At 42.4% G+C, this 23,287-nt stretch overlaps 1 protein-coding gene, 1 long non-coding RNA gene and 1 other non-coding gene across 5 annotated transcripts in view; 1 reads left to right on the forward strand and 2 right to left on the reverse strand.

Annotated features, from left to right (window-relative positions):
• Positions 1-5,936: 5,936 nt before the first annotated feature.
• On the reverse strand, positions 5,937-21,991 carry LOC121102932. Its single transcript, XR_005835089.1, has 3 exons — positions 21,608-21,991; positions 11,941-12,089; positions 5,937-9,473 (listed from the first exon to the last, which is right to left on the reverse strand). It is a non-coding gene; the product is annotated as an uncharacterized LOC121102932 (long non-coding RNA).
• Positions 12,380-12,514, reverse strand: LOC121102954. Its single transcript, XR_005835111.1, has one exon. It is a non-coding gene; the product is annotated as a small nucleolar RNA SNORA52 (small nucleolar RNA).
• RDX (radixin) overlaps positions 20,837-23,287 on the forward strand; it is a 90,118-nt gene continuing 87,667 nt past the window's right edge. For 2 of the 3 annotated variants that reach the window (XM_040631244.1, XM_040631245.1), the window contains exon 1: positions 20,837-21,038. The gene's annotated coding sequence lies outside the window, so the exon portion shown is untranslated. The remainder of the gene's footprint in view (positions 21,039-23,287) is intronic. The other variant, XM_040631246.1, reaches the window with a different exon arrangement.

Raw genomic sequence — 23,287 nt, forward strand, 5'->3', positions numbered from 1 at the left:
CCACATATGGATCAGCAGAGTGTGGAAGCCTCGAAGGCTTGGGCTGTTTGACTACAAACTCTGCCCAGTTCACTGGCTGACTGCTCAGCTATGCAGATCTAAAAGTAAACCCTAGGAAATTAGGCTGAAAGAAATAAAAATTACAATTAAAATCTCAGCAGACATGTCAACAGCTGCATACTGTGGGGAAGATAAATTCTGCAGTACTAAAAAAAATTCGTCAAAATTCATAGTTGCTATATAACATTAGCTAAAGTGTCCAGTTTTCTACAAAAAAAAAATTATGACTTGTGCAAGGAAAGAGGAAAGTGTGACTCACACTTGAGAGAGAAAAATGGTTGATAGAAACTGACTTTCAGTGAGCCCAGATGTTGGCTTTATCAGAAAAGATTTCAAAGCAACTATAACAAATGCATTCCAATAATTAAAGGAAATATTATGACAACAGTTCAGCAACTCAAGGATATCAAGAGAGAAATAGAAACACCACACACACACACACACACACACACACACACACCCATTCTAGAGTTGAAAAAAACCACACTGACATTTTCAAAAACTCACTAGCTGGGCTCAACATCCGATTTGGAGATGGCAGAAGGAAGTATCAGGAGCTCGAAAGAAAGCAATAGAAATTATTCCGCCTGAAGAACAGAGTGAAAAACAGATTGAAGGAAAATAAAAAGAGCCTCAAAGACCTATGAGACAACATCAAACATATAATAGGAATCCCAGAAAAAGATGAGAGACAGAATGGGGCAGAAAAACATATTTAAAGAAATAATGGCCAAAAACTTCTCAAAGTTGATGAAAAACATAAATCTGCAGATCCAAGAAGCTCAACTAATCGGAAGTAGGATAAACAGAAAGATGTCTATCCCTAGGCAAGGAGGAACTCTTGAGGAAGTAAAAATTATAGAAGCTTTTCTCTTTGTCTCTGTCTCGGTGTGGACAACTTTGTGACACTTTAGATTCAAAGACTCAAACAGGTTGAGAGGATAAGGATGGGAAGAGATACGTAATGCAAACTGTACAGTAGTAGCTGGACTGGATATATCAGCCAAAATATGCCTTAGGGAAAATATTTCTCATGACCTTGGGTTGATAAGTCAATCATGATGTAATCATTGAACAGCCCCAAAATACGTGCAGCAAAAACTGGCAGAATTGAAGGGAGAAACAGACAGTTCAGCAGTTGCCGTTGGAGATTTCAGTGTTGCTCTCATAGTAATTGATAGAACAGCTAGACAGAAGATCAGTGAAGGTACAGAAGATGTAAACAGAGCAAGCACCCAACTTGATCGTATTGATATGTAGAGAACACTCTACAGATGTTGACTTAGAATAAAATTTAGAAACTGTGCTGTATTTCACCCAAAGGGTAAACCCAGCCCTAATAACCCACTCGAGACAAACCAACTAAGCAGAAAGGAAGGGATTAGAGCAAAGTCAGGACTTGCAAGGGCCAGAGTCATAGAGATTAACTGGAGAGGCAGTGCTGAACATTAATGCCTAAAGATCAGGAGCAGTATCCTCACAGGTCAGGGAGGCAAACGCTTTTTCTGCTTAGAAAGAGAAGCAAAGCTGGGCCAACAGAATCTGGGGGTGGTAGCGGTGGGGTGAAGGAAAATCAGGTGAGCCTCAAGCTGCAGCTGACAAGCCCAGGGCTGATCCCAGAGAACAGACACAAAAGCAAGTTCCAGAAGGAACCAAAAATCCTTCCTGAGATTCCACCAGAGATCATTTGTTCCAAAGTAACATTGGGCCAAAAAACAGAAAAAGCAACATTGAGCCAGAAATCTGAGGAGCTCAGTCCAGCCTCTGCCCTATCTGGCCAGACAGTGTGGAGGCCAGGAAACAGCACTGGACCTCAGCAAACTCCGCAGGGCCAAGCCAACCGGCCTGGATCTCAGTGAGATTGGATAAAAAACATCTATGTAAACCTATCCCTTTTTCTGCTCTTCTATTTGCTTTCTTTTCCTTCAGCCTTTTGTTTTGTTTTCATTTTTAATTCCAACCAAGTCCCAGCTGAACCAAGAGGAAAACTGATTTCCCACACATCAATCAGGCTAAATGGTGGAAACACGCTAGAGGCGCACAAGGTGGCTGCTGTGGCCGTGGCCGTGGCCGTGGCCATGCCCGTAGAGCCAGGGATTCTGTGGCTGAGAGCAAAGCGAGGAAGTGGAATGGGGAGGGGTCCTGGGCGGCAGGGCACACTCCTACCTTCCTTCTTAGGGAGTTTTACCTTTCCTTTGTGCTTTCCCTGGAAGTCTGTGCCTGCACCGTGGCCTTGGGCATGAGGCCTGTGACTTCCCATTGTCGGGGCAGGAGAAACAAAGGATGGCCTCTATGGAATTGTGGAATGTTTATTATTCTAAAGAAAAGCATCTGTCTTCTCTCACAGGAAATCCTGTCGTCATATCTGAGAATGGCCCCCGAAATAAATAGTCTTTGGTGCCTTTATTTATTTTGTTTCAACTTCATTGCAATATGATTGCCGTATCACATTTGTGTAAGGTTGAAGTGTACACCATGATAATTTGAAACATGTATAATATTGCAAAATGATCGCCACAATAGGGCTCGTCCCTCTCGTTCAACCGCAGGGTGTCTGGAAGCACAGGAAGGCAGGTGACCTGTGTGTGGGCACCCATCCAGGCGCAGTGGCTGAGTTCAAAAGCAGCACCCACAATTGCTCAGGCTGTTAACACGGTCTCATTACCAAACCCTCTCACGTGATCCCAGTCCCAGTTCCGGCCCTGCCCTTTCCTCCTCCTCCTCCTCCCCAGGGAGCGAGGTCTTGGACGCTGCGGCCTTGAGGAGAACATCAGGACTCAGCCCCAGAGATGAGCCATGGAACTCGTGGACAAATATCGCTGTGACCTCCTGGGATGTTTAAGAGCTTGGAGGAAGCCAGATAAAGTTCTCACTTACGGAGATTGCCTGGATGCTCTAAGGGGACACACAGCCACTTGCACAACTCTCAAATTGCCAGAGTTTAAGGGACATTTTAGAAGTCTAGTCCTAGCTTTAGAAAAAAAATACATTTTCTTTCTTTGCATTAAGATTTTATGTCTTCCCTTAATCTCTTCTGTAGAATCTAAGCAAGTAAAGTATAACATTAGCAATAATTTATTATTATTTTCTGTGACTTATATGTAAATATTTACATTCCTACTTCCTGTCTTTCTCTTTGTTACTTTTCATTTCTGTGCTCACATTTCAGAATAGCTTTCCAAAGTGAATTCAGGAAGTGAATGCAAGCTTTATTTGTCTTCCTATTTCCATTGTTCTCCTTTGCAGTCTAGTTTGTAATGTAGATTTACGCACCCAAATCAAGAGGAAACACACTTACAAATATATATGTAAGAGATATGGGATAATCTCTGAGCTGATGTTATCATTGTTTTATAAACCCACATTTAAAGATTGTAAAGATGCAGTTTCGGGATTAGAGTCTCACTGAGAAAATTGTTCCTATTCCTAAAAAGGGCAGAACTGGAGGATTTTGTGATTAAAACGCAAAAAGAAATTTTGGCAAAAGAACTTCCTGAGCCCGGTAGTACAGAAGTTTAATGCTCCAAAGACCAAAGGACACGATGAAAGCTTCATCTCCAGAAGACCAGCGCTGGCGTAGGACTTCTGCAGGCACTTATACCTTGTGAAATCAGGTCCCTTTTTGCTTTCAGGTTCTATAATTTTGTAACCCTGTCACCAACTCTGTGTCCTGGACTGTTAGCTTACATTTTACTAAATATGTTTACTAAACATGTTATGTTTAGTAACTAAATATGTTACTGAACATATTTACATTTGCTAAATATGACTTCCTTTAAATAATAGAAAAATCGTATTTTAGTGAAATCTAAAATAATTCATTACCAAATTAAAGAAAGGAGGAGATGTCTCTACCAAAGATAAATGTAGCCGATCTTAATATTTTACTACTGTGCAAAGCCATCTTGCCTGAGGGAAAGTTGTAACATCTTTCTCTCTTTACAAATAGTGGAGGCTTACCAATTACATGTGAACCTTGCAAATTTTATCAAATGTATGTTTACTAAACAAATGGATTGTTGTTTTGGACAAGCAGAGAGAGACTTGTAAGCCCCCCAGACTTGATAAACGGCAGCAGCCCACAGAACGGCTGAAGACCAGCCTGACAGGAACTGGCACCGATAACAAACAGAACAATGAAGGTCCCCTATCTCAGAGCTCCCAGAAGAATGGCTTGGCTCCTAGCCAGGTGTATAATCAGTCTATTTTAGGGTTTATCACACAAACCAATGGAGTTTTTCAAGTAATAGTAAATTAGGTGTGGCTCTTTCTTTATTTTTTTAAAAAGAGGATTTCCTGACAATCTGCCTAGAAGTTACGATACTATCTTTGTATATTTTCATAAAATGGTACATTATGCACCTATGATAAGAAACAATGGGTCTTTGGTATCAGCTTTTTGATTCTGGGTGTTTGGGGAATTTTATTCTCAGTGGTGCTTTTGACTTCGTTAGTCTCTGGCAAGGTTGGATTTACCTTAGTCCCAGTCCCTTAAAGTGGGTGTTTTGTGATGCCCCATCGCAACCGTCACAATAAAGCAGAGCCACGGGGCCTCTATGGCGGGTTGGCCTCCACTCGAAGAGGAGTGCAGAGCAGAGGGAGCACTGCTACCCACACATCAGTGTCTAACCAGAGTCTTTGAAACCAAATATCTGTATTTATTAGCACATTACAATAATTGCTGCCTAATTAATTTCTCTTGTCCAATATATCCAAGCTAAAATTTTAATCATTTGTTGTGGGGAGAAAATAGTCCTCAATCTCAAATCACTTAAAATTCTATTGATTATTGAAGCTGCCATAAGCTGAGAATTTCTTTTTTAATATCAGTGATAAAATTCATTTTTACTAGTTGGAGATACTATAAGTCCACTGAAAAATTTACAAAACAGGGATGCCCAGGTGGCTCAGTTGGTTAAGTGTCTGCCTCCAGCTCAGGTCATGATCCCAGAGTCATGGGATCGAGTCCCATGTCAGACTCCTTTGCTCAGTAGGGAGCCTGCTTCTCCCTCTGTGTGCTGCTCCCCCTGCTTGTTCAGTCTCTCTCTCTCTCTCTGACAAATAAATCAATAAAATCTTTAAAAAGAATTTACAAAAAAAATTAAGACATGACTTACTCTTGTATGTATTTGGTACAAAATTTAAGGTTATATTAAAGTAATTGCTCAAACTTTGTCTAGTTGGTTAGTTTATTTAAGTAGGCTCTACACCCAACGTGGGGCTTGAACTCAGGGCTCTGAGATCAAGAGCTGTATGCTCCCCGACTGAGCCAGCCAGATGCGCCATTAATTGCTCAAACTGTAAATAATGCTCAGAATGTTTAAAAATCCAACTCCCTAACAAAACTCTCAGCAAAATACAAATAGAAAGGAACTCCCTCAATCTCATAAAGGACAACCTACAGCTAACATCATACTTAATAGTGAAGACTGAATGCTTTTCCCCTAACATTGGGAATGAGGCAAGGATACCTGTTCTGACTACTTCTATTTAAGATGGTACTGGAGATCTGTGCACAAGCAGGCAGAGCAGCAGCAGAGGGAGAGCGAGAAGCAGGCTCCCCGCCGAGCAGAGAGCCTGATGCGGGGCTCGATCCCAAGACCCCACTTGTGCTCTCTCTCTCTCTCTCTCTGTCAGATAAATAAATAAAATCTTTTTTTTTTTTTAAATAAAAAGACTGACAGTATCAAGTGTTGGTGAGAATAGAAAGCTACTGGAATTCTCACATGCTGCTGATGGAAATGTGAAGGAGTTCCACCACTGTGAAAACCTGTTGGGCAGTTTCTTCATTAGTTGTGTGTATAATTTGACCCAAACATTCCACTCCTGGGCATTTACTCAAGAGAAATGAAAGTACATTGTACACAAAGATTTCTGTACAAATGTTCATGGCAGCTTTATCTATAATAGCCCCCAAACTGGAAACAACTCAAATGTCCATCAACAATTGAATGGGTAAACAAATTGTGATATGTTCATACAGGAAATACTATTCAACCTTGAAAAGGAAACTATTTGTACACGTTACAGCATGAATGAATCTCAAAGTAATTATTCTAAGGTGAAAAAGCATGGCCAAAAGAAAAGTATATGCTGAATTAGTTCATTTATATAAAATTCTAGGAAATGCAAACTAATATAGAGCAACAAAATCTTCAGTGGTTTCCTGAACCTCAGTTGGGGGAAGGGAGGAATGGATTATAAAAAGGCACAAAGAAACATTTTGGGTTGATAGTATTAACATTCCTTATCCACATTGTGGTGATGTTTCATGAGAGAATGAATACATCAAAACTCATCACATTTTATACCTTAAATGTATGCAATCTATCATATGGAAATTATAGCTCAATAAGGCAAAAAACATCATAATGCTTTGTTGAACACTGTTCTTCCTATTCTTCCCAGTTGGCTTATGAATTATGTAATGTTAGCAATCCAAGTTTGCATAACTTCACCCAACATTTCAAAACTTTACACCTCCAATATTTAAATGATAGTTACGTTGTTAAGTTAAAATTATATTTAAGGTATCAAAATGTGGTTTAATAATATTTTGTCATTAAAAGTTACTTCAGAAAATGTGGAAAATGTTTTTAAACTATTAAGCATATTTCTTACCACTTAGGGGTAATGGCTGCTATTTTTGTTTTCAGACTTTTTCATGCATATATAAACATAATAATTTTTTAATTGGGATTATATTGCATGTCTTGTTCTGTAGCTTGGTGGTAGCATTACATTACAAGTATTTTTACATGTAATTGTCAAAATGCAATTTTTTCTGTTGTGTAATAAATATTACATTGTAGTGGATATGCATGCCATAATTTCTTTAACTTTCCTTGTTTGGGGACACTTAGGTTATCCTCAAGTTTGCACTAATATATATAATTCTGTGTTAAACATCTCTATAAGTGTGTGTGTTAAACCGTTTCCTTATTTTTTAGTATAAACTCTTAGAAATGGATTAATGACCAAAGAGTAAGAATGTATTGAGGACTCCTGACATGGTATCAAACTGTTTTTCAGCAACATTGTATCAATTTACATCTCCATTAGAAATATATAAAAGTATATGAGAGAGTTTATCTTACTATACTCTCCAAAGTGTTGAACCTTACAGAGCTTTTACATTTTAACATCATTTTTTCCCTCATTGTTAAGGAAACAAGGAAATTTCTTGAAGGAAATTATTATTTTGATATGACATCCTTCTTAAAAGATATGGGTCAGCTTTTCAAAAAAGTAAAAACCAACACATCACTTTTATGAGACGAGTAGTGTCATTAATATTCAATAACATTGCATTACAATTCTTGTCTATCTCACAATTTTTCTTTTGCTAATATACAAATTACCTGCTATAAATAGCCTCTGATTCTGATACATGAACACATAAAAATTTTGTAAGATTTTTTTTTTTTAAGTAAACTCCACACCCAGCATGGAGCCCAGCATGGGGCTCAAACTCACGACCCTGACATCTAGACCTGAGCTGACATTAAGAGTCGGAGATTCAATCGACTGAGCCACCCAGGCGCCCCTATAAGATTTTTAAGGCACAGTTTGTGAAATGATGAATTTCTTTTCTTTTTCATGTAATGTGTTTGGCATATTTCTTTTTCACTTAATTATAGGTCTCCATAGAAATTGTCACCTGGTAAGAAGTGACAATTGCTTAGCTACAAATATCAAGTATAATTTTATAGACTATGAATAGTTAAAACTGTGAAGAGTCATTCTAGGATCTACAGCCTGTTTAGATCCCTGCTGTAAATAGATTTTTATTTTTTTTAAATATTTTATTTATTTATTCGACAGAGAGAGAGCGCGCACAAGCAGGGAGAGCTGCAGGCAGAGGGAGAAGCAACCTCCCTGCTGAGCAAGGCGCCCAATGCGGGACTTGATGCCAGGACCCCGGGATCACGACTCAAGCCAAAGGCAGATGCTTCACCAACTGAGCCACCCAGGTGCCCTGTAAATAGATTTTTAGATACATCCATTTTTAGATAAGTCTAAAAAATAGATTCCCTGTTTTTTAATTGTGTTTGATCAGGGACCAAGCTAAGACACAGATCAGGTGCTAGGGTCTTACATATTCGTTGAGTTCTACAGAATGCTGAGTCTTCTGGTCTTTCTTTGATGATTCTGACTTTACCCAAATGATCGATGTGCTCCTGCTGGTCTAGCACCAATGAATGGTCTAGCCTCAGACAGTCTGTGATGCATTATGTCCTTTGTACCTCAAGGTAATTCGGGCAGCGCCAACATCCAGAGGTCAGTGTTAGATCAGCTTTCAGTGGGGGTATTCAAGAAGAGAAATGGTAAAGAAGCAGACAAAAAGTTGTACTGTTTGAAGCCAAAGAGTGGATAACGATGCTGTGAATGAGGTCTACAGGAGCCTCATCAGAGGCTGTGATTTAAAGGTAAATAATGCATATTTGCTAGATATGGCAGGATGTTATAAAAATGTGTTGAGATGATGAGAAGTGGTACAGAAAGGCTAAGTGCAAGTTGTCTTATGCCTGGCGCCTTTCACAGTGCCTGGCTGGTTGCAGGTACTTCAGCAAAGTTTGCTGAGTGGGGAGGTGGTTGTTACCCTGGAGTCGAGAAAGCAGGTGGAGAGTAAAACAGCCATCAAGGATGGACACCTTGGACTGGGCTGTTACTGTCAGAACAGCCTGACGTGACTTTTGGTGTGAAGAGTGACATGATGACTGTAAAGATGAGCGTCTGAGTTTTCTCTGAAATTCAAGAAAGTCACACTTGAGGCTTTGTCAAGCCTCTTCATCAGCCTCTGTACTTTTCCTCGTGCAGACTTCCCAAGGAGACTGGGTGGACTGGGAAGAAGAACGATGCCTTCCGCATCAAAGGAAGCAGCTCTCAGAGGCTCCAGCCCTACGAGTTCATGAGAGCTCAAGGGACTGGATTGTCTGGGTCCAGGCTTTACTAAATGATGCGCCAGAGAAAGAAGGAACCGTAGACAGTCTGACCCAGTTACATTTGCATTCCCAGGAAAAATGAGTAACTGGTATAATGATCAAGCTCTTAAGGCTGCTTCTAAATTTGAAATTTCTCTGTGATGTTATTTCAACCTCTTATATGCTTTTCTTCTTTTGAAAGCTGTAAAATTCCTCAGAAACACTCAGAGTCATTTTCTGGCACAGAGAGGAAGAAGGCGGGAAGAAACAATGACACTGTTTTCAGGGCAGAAGGGAGAAGAAAGCTCAGCTGGGGAATGCGGGGCAATGCTAGAAGACAGCTAGGATCACACTTGGATCCGCTGGGAGAAAAGGATGAATAAAGGAGCTGGCCTGGCGAGGAGACGGGTCCGCAGGCGTCTGCCCTTGCAGGAGAACCTGGCCACCAAAGGCACTGCGTGTTTCCAGGCAGGAATGATGGGTGGAACTCTACAGTGGAGAAGAAAAAATCATTAGGTTTTTCCATCAGATACTAACATGTTCTTTAAGATCATGAAGTTTACTTTCCCAAAAGTATCTTTTTCAAATCCCACACCGATTTTACAACTTTCTCATGGTTCATGCCCTGCAACAGAGCAGTGCGTGAGCCCTGGCGATTTCCTGAGTGTAAATCCTGATCTCACGGATTACCGGTCACGTTCACATTTCGATTTGTTTCCTCACACATAAAACAAAAACAAGAACAAAAGGAGAAGAAGAAGAAGAGATACTACCTTCCAGCCACGTTTGTTGGAGGGATTCAATGACCGTGTACCTGTAAAGCTCTTAGCAGATCACCTGGCCTGGAGCAGGTGGTTGCTAAATGCTGTTGTTGCTGCTACTGACTCATGTGTGCAAGTGTCTCAGTGTTAGGCATTGAGTACCCAGGGGCACGCTGGCTTTGTCGGTGAGAGGGTCGTCCAAACTCGGGGGGTGTGGTGGAGACTGCTGGATGTTTGTTGCATCAGACATCTCGTAGGTGACACTTGAGATGGTTCAGCTTCCTGTGTCTCCGACTTCGGCCTCTTGTTTGGGCCCAGCTGCTGCTGCGGTACCAGCTCTGCATGTCCTCTGACTGCATGCAGATGCCACGTGACAGTGACGCCCTCGCACCTGTGCCATTTGCCTGCTGACTCCCTGGCTGAGGTTTCCCTATTGTGGGAAGGGTCCTTAAAAGAATGGACATGACTTCTCTTTTTCTTTTCTTTGCTTTTCTTTTTAAGACTTTATTTGAGAGAAAGAGCACAAGCAGGGGGAGAGGCAAAGGGAGAGGGAGAAGCCGACTCCCTCCTGAGCATGGAGACCAATGCAGGGCTCAATCCCAGGACCCAGAGATCGTGACCTGAGCAGAAGTCAGACACCTAACGGACAAGCCACCCAGGCAACCTTAAGAATGGATATGCTTTTCTCTTTTTTTTATCCCTTTCGTGGCTTTGATGTGAACACGATGGCTGGAGCTGGGGCAGCCCTTTTGACCATGAAGTAGAAGCCATATGTTGAAAATGGCAGAGTGCAAAGACAGCAGGAGCTGGGGTCCCTGGTGAATGGGCAGGCACCACAGCAGCTCTAGACTGCCTATCCGGATATCATGTTGAGAAAGAAAAGTTTCTATCTTTTTAAAGGATGATTATGTGGGGTTTTCTGTCACTTTCTGCTAAACTGAATCCTAACTGTTCAAGTAGAAAATGGGCATTCTGTATGAATGAAATGAAGGGAAAGGAAGACAAAACAGCATCAGGTGTTATTTCAAATGCATTACATGTCAGTACTGGACCCAGGCGTCAGTGTTTTACCATTACCTTACATCATCTCTTCCAAATTTAGGGTATCTGAGCCAGATGTTCAGTGACCTGGTCACCTTTGAGATACAGAATACTGACATTCCAGACTAGCATAAAACAAACAAAATACTCCATTCAGAAAGCTGACCTGTCAGTACTTCCCATCTACTTTAACACTTGGTGTTAATTACAGTAGAATTTACTCTGGGTCGGGCTCTGTGCTAAGCTCTCCAATTAGAAAACCCAGGCAATCACACCCTGTGAAGGATAGGTTTGAGAGGGTCAGAACACGGGCCTGGGATTCCAGGTGGGAAGTTTACCAGCATCTTGGAGTTAGGGCGGAGGGGGTGGGCTGTAAGACTCTTTAAAAGATAATATTCACAGGACTTGATGACTGATGGAAAGAGGGGGCTGAATGGGTTCAGAATTATTCTCAGTTTTCTAGGATGGATGTCTGGCTAGGAGATGGTTTCACAATAAGATGGAACACACATGAAGGAGGAGAAGGGGAAGAAAGGGGGAAGGAGGAGGTTTAGTAGAGAAGGTAGAGAAGATGATGGGTTTAGTCCTGGGCATGTTAAATTTGAGATATCCCTGGGCACCAAGTAGAGATGTTGAGCAAGAAGTGAATAGATGAGCCTGGAGTTCAGGGGAGAAGACTTAGAGCACTTGTCAAATGATTTTGTAATTTTTTGTTTGTGACATTGTGCTTCCCAGTAGACTGAATTTCCTGGGGGAAGGATAGTCTTGCTAATCTTGTTTTCCCAGAACTTAGAACTGAGCCTACAACATAGTCAATGCTCCATGTTGGGTCAGTGATTGACAGTTAAATGAATGATTGAATTTCAGTCAGTCAAAAAGGGTACACGTTTTTGTCATCTCAAGTTAAAACCCCTGTATATGTTCCAATAGAAACATGTTTACAAACCTCGGTTGGCTGAGGGGTGTGATTGAGGGAGTCCATTTTGTTTTAATGAGCCTCTGCATTGAGCCACCCTTCAAAGTCATTGCCACAGAAAAAAGAGAAAACACCTTTCAAATTCCTAAGTAGTTTAGAGCATACCTTTGAACCAAAAAGTCCTTCACTAGCTGGGAAAGTCATTCTTTTATTTTATTTTTTCCCCTGAAGAACTTACCCTAGCATCTGGCACATGCACCTGGAAGCACCATGTCTCGCAGAGAGCTGAGAGTAGGTCAGAGCAGTGGATGGTCACCATCTCAGTGCATCAGGGCCACCCTGGTCACCCTCTTTTTGAGTCAGATCACAATGCTCAAAGAAGGAATTCTAAGAAAGGGAACAGAGGCACAGGCCGGTGATTTGCAAAGTACTCCCAAGATTGATAACTGGGCTAAATCAAGGACCCAAGTGGATTTGCAAAGGGCTTACGGTTTGCCCCCTTCCCTGCTTTCTTCACACATAGTTATCAGTAACAGCTAGGAATTTCCCAATAACAGCCAATTCTGATTTAGACCATCTCTCCAACTTTTCCGTAATCATTACATAGACATATTATCTTAAGTAGGAAAGCATTCATACATTCAATTACTAACTTATTTTTTTCTTTTCTTTTCCTGGGGTGTCTAGAAGCTCTGCTGGCACAAGCCCACTGAAATCCTACTCACGACTCTGGGTGAGACTTCTAGAGGGCTCTGGTCCACGAGTGAGACCTGGCAGGCCACAGGCTGCCTGGCAGGGATGAGGATGGGCCACAGTTACTAACTCATTAACTCTCATGTTGTGTAAAGCAATTTATAGTGAAAGTTGCTTTTGAATTGTTTCAAGTAATGGCTGTTGTACCCAGTCGGGGATCTCCAGAGAAAACAGAACCAATAGATAAATAGATGAGAAGATTTATTGTAGGAATTGGCTCATGATTATGGCTCATGATTATGGAGGCCAAGAAGTCCCATGATCTGCTGTCTGCCAGCTGGAGAGCCAGGAAAGCCAGTGGTATAATTGAGTCTGAATTTGAAGGCCTGAGACTCAGGGTCCAGTGATATATCTCCCAGTCCAAGGTCAGAGGCCTGAACAAAAGGGCTGCTGGCATCATGCCTGGAGTCTGAAGGCCTGGGAAGCAGGAGCTCTGAAGTGCAAGAATGGGAGAAGATGGATGTTCCAACTCAAAAAGAAAGAGAATTAGCCCTTCCTTCACCTTTTTGTTCCATTTGGACATCCAAGAAATTGTTTGATACCCACCCATACTGGTGAAGGCAGATCTCTTCACTCAGTACACTGAACCAAATGTTAACCTCTTCCAGAAACACCTTCACAGACATACCCCCCAAATATTTTTTTTTAAGATTTTATTTATTTATTTGACAGAGATAGAGACAGCCAGCGAGAGAGGGAACACAGCAGGGGAGTGGGAGAGGAAGAAGCAGGCTTCCCAGCAGAGGAGCCCGATGTGGGACTCGATTCTGGAACGCCCGGATCACGCCCTGAGCCGAAGGCAGACGCTTAACTACCGCGCTACCCAGGCGCCCCCCCCCCCCAATATTTTTTTAACTGGCTATCTGGGTATCCCTTAAACCAGTCAAACTGACACATAAAATTAACCACCACAGATGTATTTCAGGAAATAAGCAGCAAAGTCAAAGTAAACAAGCCCACACAAGGACTTTGTCATCTTAATACAGTAACCACGCCTAGATATTATATACCATTAGTGTTGCCAAAAACAATTCAAAAAGTATCAGCAATTTTCTTTGCAGTTAATAAATGCGTCGTGTTGGTACTCAGACTTGAGCACAACAAATTGAGAGCAGCAGGTTGTAATTCACGTGAAATTTGGAGTCAGGAAGCCTAGATTTTTGTCTCACACTAACTTCTTGGGTAGTTTCATTCGCTCATTTCACAAATGTTTACTGAACACCATATAGTGCTCTGGACACTGTGGTAAGTGCTAAGGCACAAGAGAGAAGAGAATTTGACGCTGTATCTACACTTACAGACTTGCAGTCTAATAGAACAGACATCAATTTTAAAATCTATGAATTAACAATACAACAGCCATGAAGTACTACAAAGAAAAGTCACCTGGAGGTTGCGCCAGGGTGTCAGGGTGGTCAGTGCAGGCTGGACTGTGACTGAGACCTGAAGGATGATCAAGTGTCAACTAGATAAATGGGGCAGAGGGAACTGTATATGCAAAGTCCTAGTGACCCGGATGGGACAGCAGGCATATTCTGGGAATTATAGATGGTCAGAACGGCTTGAGCTTGGAAAATAAATGCAAACCAATGACCAATAATAGGAGGTCAACAAATGGGTCTGGGGGAAGAAATGGGAAGGAGATGTGAGATAATAATAATTACATTTCAACAAGTTAACTCTGGATTCAATATTGAGAGATAATTGTAGGGGCATGTGAGCTGACATGAGAAGACCAGTTACAAGGCTATCACTGGTCCAGAAGAGAGAACCATTGTGTGATCTGGCTGGGAGTGGTAGAGATATGAAAAATTAGACCGAAGCAAGAGGAGGTTAGAGCAATAGGATTAAGCAATAGGCTGGGTATGAAGGAGATGAAGGAGAGGGAAGTGTTAAGGAGGGCTCCTGCACTTCTGGTTGAGATCGGGAACAATGGAAGCACACCAGATTTGAGCAAGACAAGCTCTGCAGATCCTCATTTCTGCTTCTGCAAAGTAAGGGGCAGACTGTTCTTTTAAGTCCTATCCAGATTTAAGATTGTATGATTGTAGTCTAGAATTCAGTCATTTTTTGAAAATAAAGAGTGCCCCAACTCGAGTGGAAATCCTTATAGGTAAATGCTTTAGTTATCTATTGTTACATAAAAATACTACCCACACCTTAGTGACTTAAAATGACATTTATTATCTCATAATTTCTGTGGGTCAAGGAGGCAGGAGTGGCTGAGCTGGGTGGTTCTGGTGTAGGGATCTTTCAAGCGGTGGCATTCAGGTTCCTGGCAGGGGCTGCAGTCACCTGACGGCTTGCCTGGGGCTAGAAGATTCATGGGCTTCCACAGCGGCTCACTCACACAACTGTTAGAGGAAGGCCTCAGGTCCTACTGGCTCTCGGCTGGAGGCTTCCAGTTCTTACCACGCAGGCAGCTCCAGAGACTGTTTGAGTGTCCTGGTGACAGGGCGTCTGGCTTGCCCTGAAGCAAATGACCCCAGAGAGAGCCAATGAGGGGGAAGCTGCAGTGCCTTTAGGATCTTGTCTCAGAAGTCACGTACCATCAATTCCACTTCTCTGTTTGTTAGAAGCAAGTTGCTAAATCCAGCCCACATTCATGGAGGAGGGGACCTAGGTCCCACCTCTGCAGGGAGGAGTATCAGATACTCTGCGGCTGTATTTTAGAACCAACACAGGAGAGTGTAAGTCTTCTACGCTAGACACTTCACAGGGGGCTGGGCACCTTTCCTCTCAGTAAATAACAACTGTCCTGTGTATTCAACTAAATTAAAGTACAACTAAAGTGTTATAAACTAGAAAACAGCTGTCTAGAATACTCGGTGCTAAAGTTCTAAAGGGTGAATATTTATTCATTTATTCATTTATTTATTTATATCTCTGTCATGAGACAAGGACAGTCTAATAATGTACAAGGCTTATTGAGTCATAAACTCATGGATATTTGGGTCAGAAATTATGAAACACTATGAAGTGATTGTACACAAATACTTTCTGCATAGTTTGTAAGATACATAATAAATTCTAGAAATTACATGTTATATATTAGACTGAACTATTTTATGGGTGAATCAGAGTCAGAGTTGAAGAATTTTAGAGCTTGAAGAAGGTGTACAGATGGTCAGTCTAATCCAGCTCCCTATTTAATAGGTGAGAAAACTGGGAGTCGATACAAATTTTTAAAAAAATTCTTTCCTGGAGCTTTCACACAGTTAGTGGGAGGAAGCCACTTTTGATGGGGTGGCCATTTCCCAATAATGCTGGAGAGGGGAGTTAATGCTCTTTGAGATCTTCTAGTCCTGAAAATCCTTGACATCTTCAGACAGGCTCTTGAAAGGGCACAATACACGTCACATTCTCCTTTAACACTCTTTAGCAAGTAAGTTACAGAATAGTCCATCAGATCTTCCAAGGTCACTTAGCAACTTGTTTGTAGGAATCGGGAATAAAGCCAAGGTTGTGGACTCCCTCCTTCAGACTCTTTCCACTCTGTTGCTTACCTCTGAAATTTTCTTGCCTTTTATCACAAACTAAACTGGCTTTTCTATTCTATAAGCAGAGAGGATTAAGTAATAACTTTTACCTTGTCTTCATTGAAGATTAATATGCTCATATCTGTGAACACATTATGAAGTATGTACGTATGTAATCTGATATTTGGTAGGGAGAGAACAAAGGCAGGAGCAGATCTGCGGTTTCTTGAGCCTTCCTTTAGGTACGTTACCCATCAAAATTCTGTTGACTGTACTGAAATTTTATAGCTTATATCAGCAATTAAATTTGTATGGCCTACTAGGCATACAAAGCAGATGATAAGATAGTTTTATTTACTTTGTTTTTACTGAGGGCCGTTATATTGGTGAGCATACTGTGAATATGTACTTAAATAGGCAAGGTAGTAGGAATCGTATGGAATATTGCAGTTCACAATAGAAAATTCTCTTCTGCATTTCTTTCCATGTATAGGTGTTTAAAATAGTTGTGATTTCATCGAGCCTTACATCGAAAACCGGGGATGTACTGTATGGTGACTAACATAATATAATAAAAAATCATTATTAAAAAAATAATAAAAAAATAAAATAGTTGTGATTTTACATCTTTATAGCTTTTTAAATATAGTGAATAAATTTTTTTCATGGAAAAACATTTTAGTATATAATGCTTAGATTAACTTAATATCTAATATTTAATATTCAAATCCTTGAGTTGAACAAAACTATATTTTCCAAAGACACGGCTGGAAATAAAAGGCCTGTTTTAAGGATGTTACTTATGTTCATTTATTCAATGAAAATTTATTGGATGTCTCATTCACCATAGTTCTTATTTCCAGTTACTGAATGTACACTTGTTCCTAGGTTACCCATAGACACTTAAAATCAGCATCTCTGTAACTTGCCTAATTACCTTGACCTCTCCCTTCTACTTCTTTTACTTAATGGTACTTAATGGTACTCATTGGAAACCTGAAATCATTTTCACATCTCCTTTTCTCTTACTCCTCGAAGCCTATCTCCAAAATTTTTAAAAAGATTCTATTTCCTCCTTTTCATCTTCAAAACCTCCCATGGTCAGTTCTTCATCCTCTCTGGCCTGGACTTTTACAACAAAACTGTCTGAGGTGTCCCTAGTGATCTTACCGATCACTGTGTCATGGAACCACTCTCCCAAGTAATCCACGTGGCTGCCAGTTACTTTACTAACACAGAGGATCATGTTATTCCCCTTCTTACTACATTATATGGATTCCTACTTCCTTAAGGATGAAGGGGAAATTTTGATCTTCCCAAACATACCTCTACTTTCCTTTTCTGGTTATAAACATCCTTATCTCAACATCAACCCTATCTTGCTATGTAGTCTTCAAAGTTCATTGCCTTTCCCCTCTTCCCTCTTGGGGCACCTCTATTCACCCCTTCAACACCCCTTCCTCTGAGGGGCTTTCTCTTCTCTAGGCAAACTTAACCACCCTTCTTTTCTGTCTCACTTGACACTATGTGTCTATCTTTATTACAGCTCATATTGCACAACTGTTTGTTTGCCTTTCTCATTACTGAATCCAGAGGGCAGGAGCCTAGCCTTACTCAAACTAGCGAGTTTATTCTAGATGGAAAACCTTGCATTTACAAACCACACTTGCAAAAAGGAGTTTTCTTCAAGAAGGAATTTTGTATGTGCTAGTGAGACAAATGCTTTGTAACTATCATTGGAATTCCAGAATCCAGAATTAGTCAATTTTGTTATGGTGGAGTGCAATCGGATTGTAGCATAGAAGAGTTAGTAATAGATTTTAATAGGTTGCTTTTGGTCTTTTTTTTTTTTTTTTAAGATTTATGTATTTATTTGAGAGAGAGAGAGAAAGGCTCTCAGGACCCTGAGATCATGACCTGAGCTGAAATCAAGAGTTCAGTGAAACACCCAGGCGCCCTGTCCCTCTTTCTTATGCATATTAGGTAGTTGCTATGTAAATGTTTTTGGAACTACTGATAATATCATCAGATTGTTTTTCTGAAAAAATGTAGTTTCAGCAAATGTGTGAACTTTTCCCCTTGAAATCTGAAATGTTGGACTAAAACAGAGAAAGAAAATTTTCAATTCGCTCATTTCATTAAAGATGCATATATTTGACGTAAGGAACAAAACAATGGTGTGTGTAGATGATATTTACAATGAAGATACCTGACCCCTAATATAAAGTTCTGCCAGCTCAGTTCATCACAGTTTTTCACAGAATAGCCTCACACTTAGGAAACAGTGCCTTTGCTGTTTTTGGGTGATTGATGATCCACACTGTAGTAAAACTAAAATAATTTTTTTACACTGTAAAAGAAAAAAACTGAAGAAAAGATTAAAGAAAAAAAAATGCCCGTAGAAGACCACCCAGCCAACCCTCGGTTTCAATCTTTCTCATTTTTCTAACACCTCATATTTTTTTTTTTTTTTTGAGAGAGGAAGAGCNTGGGCACAGGGTGGGGGGGGGTGCGGTGTGGAGGGACAGAGGGAGAGACAGAATCTCAAGCAGACTCCGCATTGAACGCAGAGCCTAACAATTTGGAAATCATGACCTGAGCAGAAACCAAGAGTCGCACACCCAACCAAATGAGCTACCCAGGAGCCTCTTTGTTGTTGGTTTTTTAAAAATGTACATGTGATCATACTGCATGGATAGTTTCCTAACTTGTTCCCTCCCTCCAATACTACAAAAAATATGTCATGATGTTATACACATTACATAAACATTTAAAGTTGTTACCCAAAATGTTTCAGAGCATATATGGCTACCTTTAAGATATTTCGTTTCCATGTTTAATTTTTGCATCTTATAAATAATATTGTGATCTACAGTTTACGAATAAAGCTTTTGCTGTATTTCAGATGATTTCATTCAGAAAGAATCCCAGATATGGGATTAAGGGTTACAAGACGATGAACATTTTTATAGGTTGAATCACTGTGCCAAATTGCTTTCTAAACAGGTTGTTTCAGCTTACACTCCCACTCCCTACGTCTAAGAGTACCCTTTTTATCTCACCAGCCTTGAATGTTCTCTTTTACTTAAATATTTACTAATGTGATAGCCAACTGAAATGTTACATTTTCTGGTCTGTTTGCCGTTGCAGAATATAGGATAAAATCAAGGCTTTGGAGTCAAATATAACTAGGTTTGGTCATTCCTCTGCCACTTCCTGGCTATGTTACAAATTACTTAACTCCTTTGAGCCTCTTTATTTACTGATTGAAAAGGGGGGGGTCAATGTTAATATTGACCCCAAACACAGGGTTGTTGTAATTATCAAAAGAGATGCTCATGTAAAAAGCCTGTTACCCTAGTGCCCAGCACATAACAATAGTGAATCCTTTGTTTTCATCGCAAAAGTATGTAAAAGTGTAGCAGCTTTTGCTAAGTATGTGTTACATACTTTTGCTTGATTAGTGTACTATCCAGGAATTTACGTAATACTTTGCCTATCTTTATGCATGCAACTTGATGTGGAAGGCTGATCAATTACCTGGATAATCCTTGCACCCTGGGGATAAAGTCAGGGAGTAATCTTTTAAGAAAAGGACACACCTGGTTCCCATCCTTGAGGAATTTTCCATCTAAAGACCTTTGAGTTTAACTCTTGGGGCTTTTAATTGTTCAGGGAGGTTGCAGAGGGCGGTGGGGAAAACTCACTGAAGCTCGGAGCTTAGTGAACTGAAGCCTGAGCTTAGTGAAAGTGATCTGGGGAGAGAGTTCCTAGAACAGCTACTTACTGCCTCAGGGAAGACAGATGCTAAGGCAGGAAGGATATGAATTATTTGTTCTATAAAAGTTGAATACACTCTTGAGATTTTGTTATTTGAATCTCAAGTTTGTTCATAAAAGGTAAACTACATAAAGACTGCAAACGGGGCAAGCTGGACTGATCTGGTTCTGTGCACTACCGTTCATATATACTCTTAGCAGGTGTTGCTCTTTTAATCCCAGCAGAAGATACCGAGGAGAGAGGATGGAAGCCTGGCGTGGATGCCAGAACACGGACTAGGAAGAAATCTGCCTAGTCCCAGCCGCTTACTAAAGTGAGCCGCCTGGAGTTAGGCTAGGAACAATTGTCTAACCTTCTCTAATTCTAGAATTCAGGTTTGGCTGCTCTTTGGGGGCCCCACTTCAAACTTTTTCTTCTTGATCAAGTCCTTCCAACTGCCCCCCCCCAAAAAAAAAAAAAAGATGTCGGTCGTAATAAAAAATTATCAATTGTCCTTGTCTAAAGGATAAAAATCTGCACTCGAGACTGGGGACATAACCATCGAGGTTTTGGTGGAGTTATCCGAAAAAGCAAGTTTTCCTAGTTGGGTAAAAACTGCCACAATCCTTTAAACGCCCTCAGTGGCAAATATAAATTCCTCTAAAATAGGCCCATTTCTGTCTCCTGGTCCAGGATTCTCCAGCTGAGCAGCCAAGTAACACCGCCCGATTCGGTTCTGGATCCCCTCCGGGAAGAGGAGTCCCTCCTCGGGGGCGATGGAAACGCCCTGGGCGAGTTTTCTGGCACCAGCGGGAGTTTCAAGTTTCCACTCGTGGGGAGGGGGGGCGGCGGGCGCACCGCGAGCTTCGGGCGGGGCGGACCCGCCGCCCTAACAGCCCGTGTCCCTCCAGCCCAGTCCCGCCAGGAAGGGCTCCCGGGCGGAGGCCGACCCTCGCGTGTCCCCACCCCGCGCGGCGACCCGCGGCGACCCCCGGCGACGCCGCGTGCGGCGGGCTGCCACGAGCGCGGGGGGCGGGGCGCGAGCTGCCCTCACGGCGGCGGCGGCGGCGGCGGCGGCGGTGCGGCGTTGGCGCTCAGGCCGCGGCGCGAGGCCGGCCGGCCGGCAGGGGGAGGCGGGGGGCGCGGGGCAGCCCCGCCTTTCCCCCGAGGAGCCGCCGGGCGGCCATATTGCGGAGCTGTCTGCGGTGGTGGCGGCGCCTCTCGTCTCTGGCGGCCCAGTGCTTCCCACCGCCTCCTCTCCCTCCCTACCGCAGCCGCGACGCCCGGCGCCGCCGCCCAGCGCACCGGCAGCGCTCGGGGTGGGAAGGAGCCGCTCGCTCTCAGGGTAAGCCGCCGGCGCCCTCCCTTCCCCCACCCCCTGCTCCCAGGCGGCGCCGGAGACGCTGAGGTGGCGGCGAGAAGCCGGGGGCCGCGCCGCGGCGGTGCGTCGCGAGGGCCCGCGCGTGCCTCCGCAGCGCCGCGGGCGCGGCGGGTTCAACGGCCTGGCGGGTGCCGCCCCGGGGCGGGCGAAGCGCGTGGGCGCGGCCCGAAGCCGCCACGGCGCGTTGCTGGTCCGCCCTCGGGGTGGGCCCTGGAGCCCCCCAGCCCCGGGGGAGCGGCGGCTTCCCGCTGCCTGGGCGCGGTCCCGCGGGCCCGTCCTTTCAGCGTACTCTGAAAATCCAGTCAGCGCGGGTAGAATTACATTTTGCAGTGTACGGGAGGGGGGATTTCTTGGAACTTCTGCGCCGCTCCCCCCGGCCTCCAGTTTGAAAGTAAGGGTGTTGAATTACTAGAGAGCGTGCGTTCGCCTTAGTGGCAAAAGGGCTGTTGCATTACGGGGTTTGGGGCGCGGAGCCACTCCCGGCACTCGCACCCGCGAGGACAGGCCCGCCGCTCCCCGCCAGCCCGCTCTACCTGCTGCTGCTGCTGCGGGCGGCCTCGGACCCCGGAACTTTGTCCTGGCCTGCGGGCAGCCCGGCGTGGTGTCTCAGAGCCCACCACACAAGTTGAGGACCTTACCGGCCCCCCTTCCCGGGAAGGCTTCTCAACTTCATTTCCGGGCTAACTCCGAAAGAGGGGCGCTCCGTTATTTCAGTTTCAGTAAGGCGCATCACTTCCTTTACAGGTATGGGAGGATTCTTTAACCGTTCCCAGTATTTGGCTATTCCCCTCTCAAGGAGTGGTGCTGATTAATGAGATTGGAAATGTGAAGTCAATTATACCGGAGATAAATTTAAAAATAGAGTTGAGAATGTGTAGAGGAGGTTTTAATCAGTCCTGTGGCACTAAGGGTGGCGTGAGGCTCCTGTACAAGTCGACGATAATAAGGGTTTATTTGATAAAGGAGTACTTGAACATCCACATTGCGATCTATTGTTTACGGAGCATACATTGTTTTAGAACACTAAATACGCTTTTATATTTCAGACGGAGCCCTGAATAAACAATTGCCTTGTTCTTTTGACTGGGTAAATAAATAATGGCCTAATCCATTTGCCAAAACAGCATTATTAGATTTAGGAAGAGATTAATATTCAGGATTGCACTTTTTTTTTTAATTTCCAGAATTCCATTGTTTTCACCAGTGTGTTTTATCTTTCAGACTAATATGACAAAAATGTGACAAATGACAAAAGGCAAAATACTCCTTTTGAAGTTACTAGTAATGCCGTAAAAAGGATTGTACCGACTTTGTTTCTTAATCACTTTTTTATGTAGGATGGAATTTAGTAGGCAGTTGATATATTATTATTAAGGAATGAATAGATACGCGTTGGAATTCTTTACAGTTTTATTTAAATGAAACAATTTGATTATGGCATTTAGAAATGTTAAATTCTTGCCCTTGTGGATTATACATTGTTTTGTTCACTCCTGTTCCCTACACATCGAAGAGTGTGTAGGAGAGACTCAAATATTTGTAGAAAAAATATAATTAATTTTGGTGTGGGTAAAGTATGTTGAGTCTGTCCTTTGTTTTAGACATTGTCATTACTTAACTGGAACTTAAATTGATTATTTTTCCTGTGGTGGTAAGAAATGACAGACTTTGCTCTTCTCTCACTGTCAGTAGTCTCAGGGAGGGGAATAAGGGTGGTTTCTTGTTGATTGCTTTACCATTGCCAAGAGAATTGGATTTTATTATTCATTTTTATCTTTGGTAGGTTGTTGAAATGAAGCTTTATATATTTTATTTTAATTTCAGTTCTCAATCTTTTAATATAATTCGTGTATAGTCTAATTAGAATCTACAATGATGGTGGGAATCTTGTTTTTTCATCCATTTTTAACCTAATACATTTTAACTTAGGCTATTTAAAAGTGGCACATTTTGGGGCGCCTGGGTAGCGCAGTCGCTAAGCGTCTGCCTTCGGCTCAGGGCGTGATCCTGGCGTTCTGGGATCGAGTCCCACATCGGGCTCCTTGGCTGGGGGCCTGCTTCTTCCTCTCCCTCTCCCCTGTTGTGTTCCCTCTCTCGCTGGCTGTCTCTCTGTCACATAAATAAATAAAATCTTAAAAAAAAAAAAGTGGCACATTTTAACCATTATTTCTCAAAGACCAAAGCCTAAAAAAAAAAAAATGTGTCCTATGAAG

Source organism: Ursus maritimus, unplaced genomic scaffold (assembly GCF_017311325.1).
Source record: "Ursus maritimus isolate PB19 unplaced genomic scaffold, ASM1731132v1 scaffold_16, whole genome shotgun sequence".
NCBI classification, from domain to species: domain Eukaryota; kingdom Metazoa; phylum Chordata; class Mammalia; order Carnivora; family Ursidae; genus Ursus; species Ursus maritimus.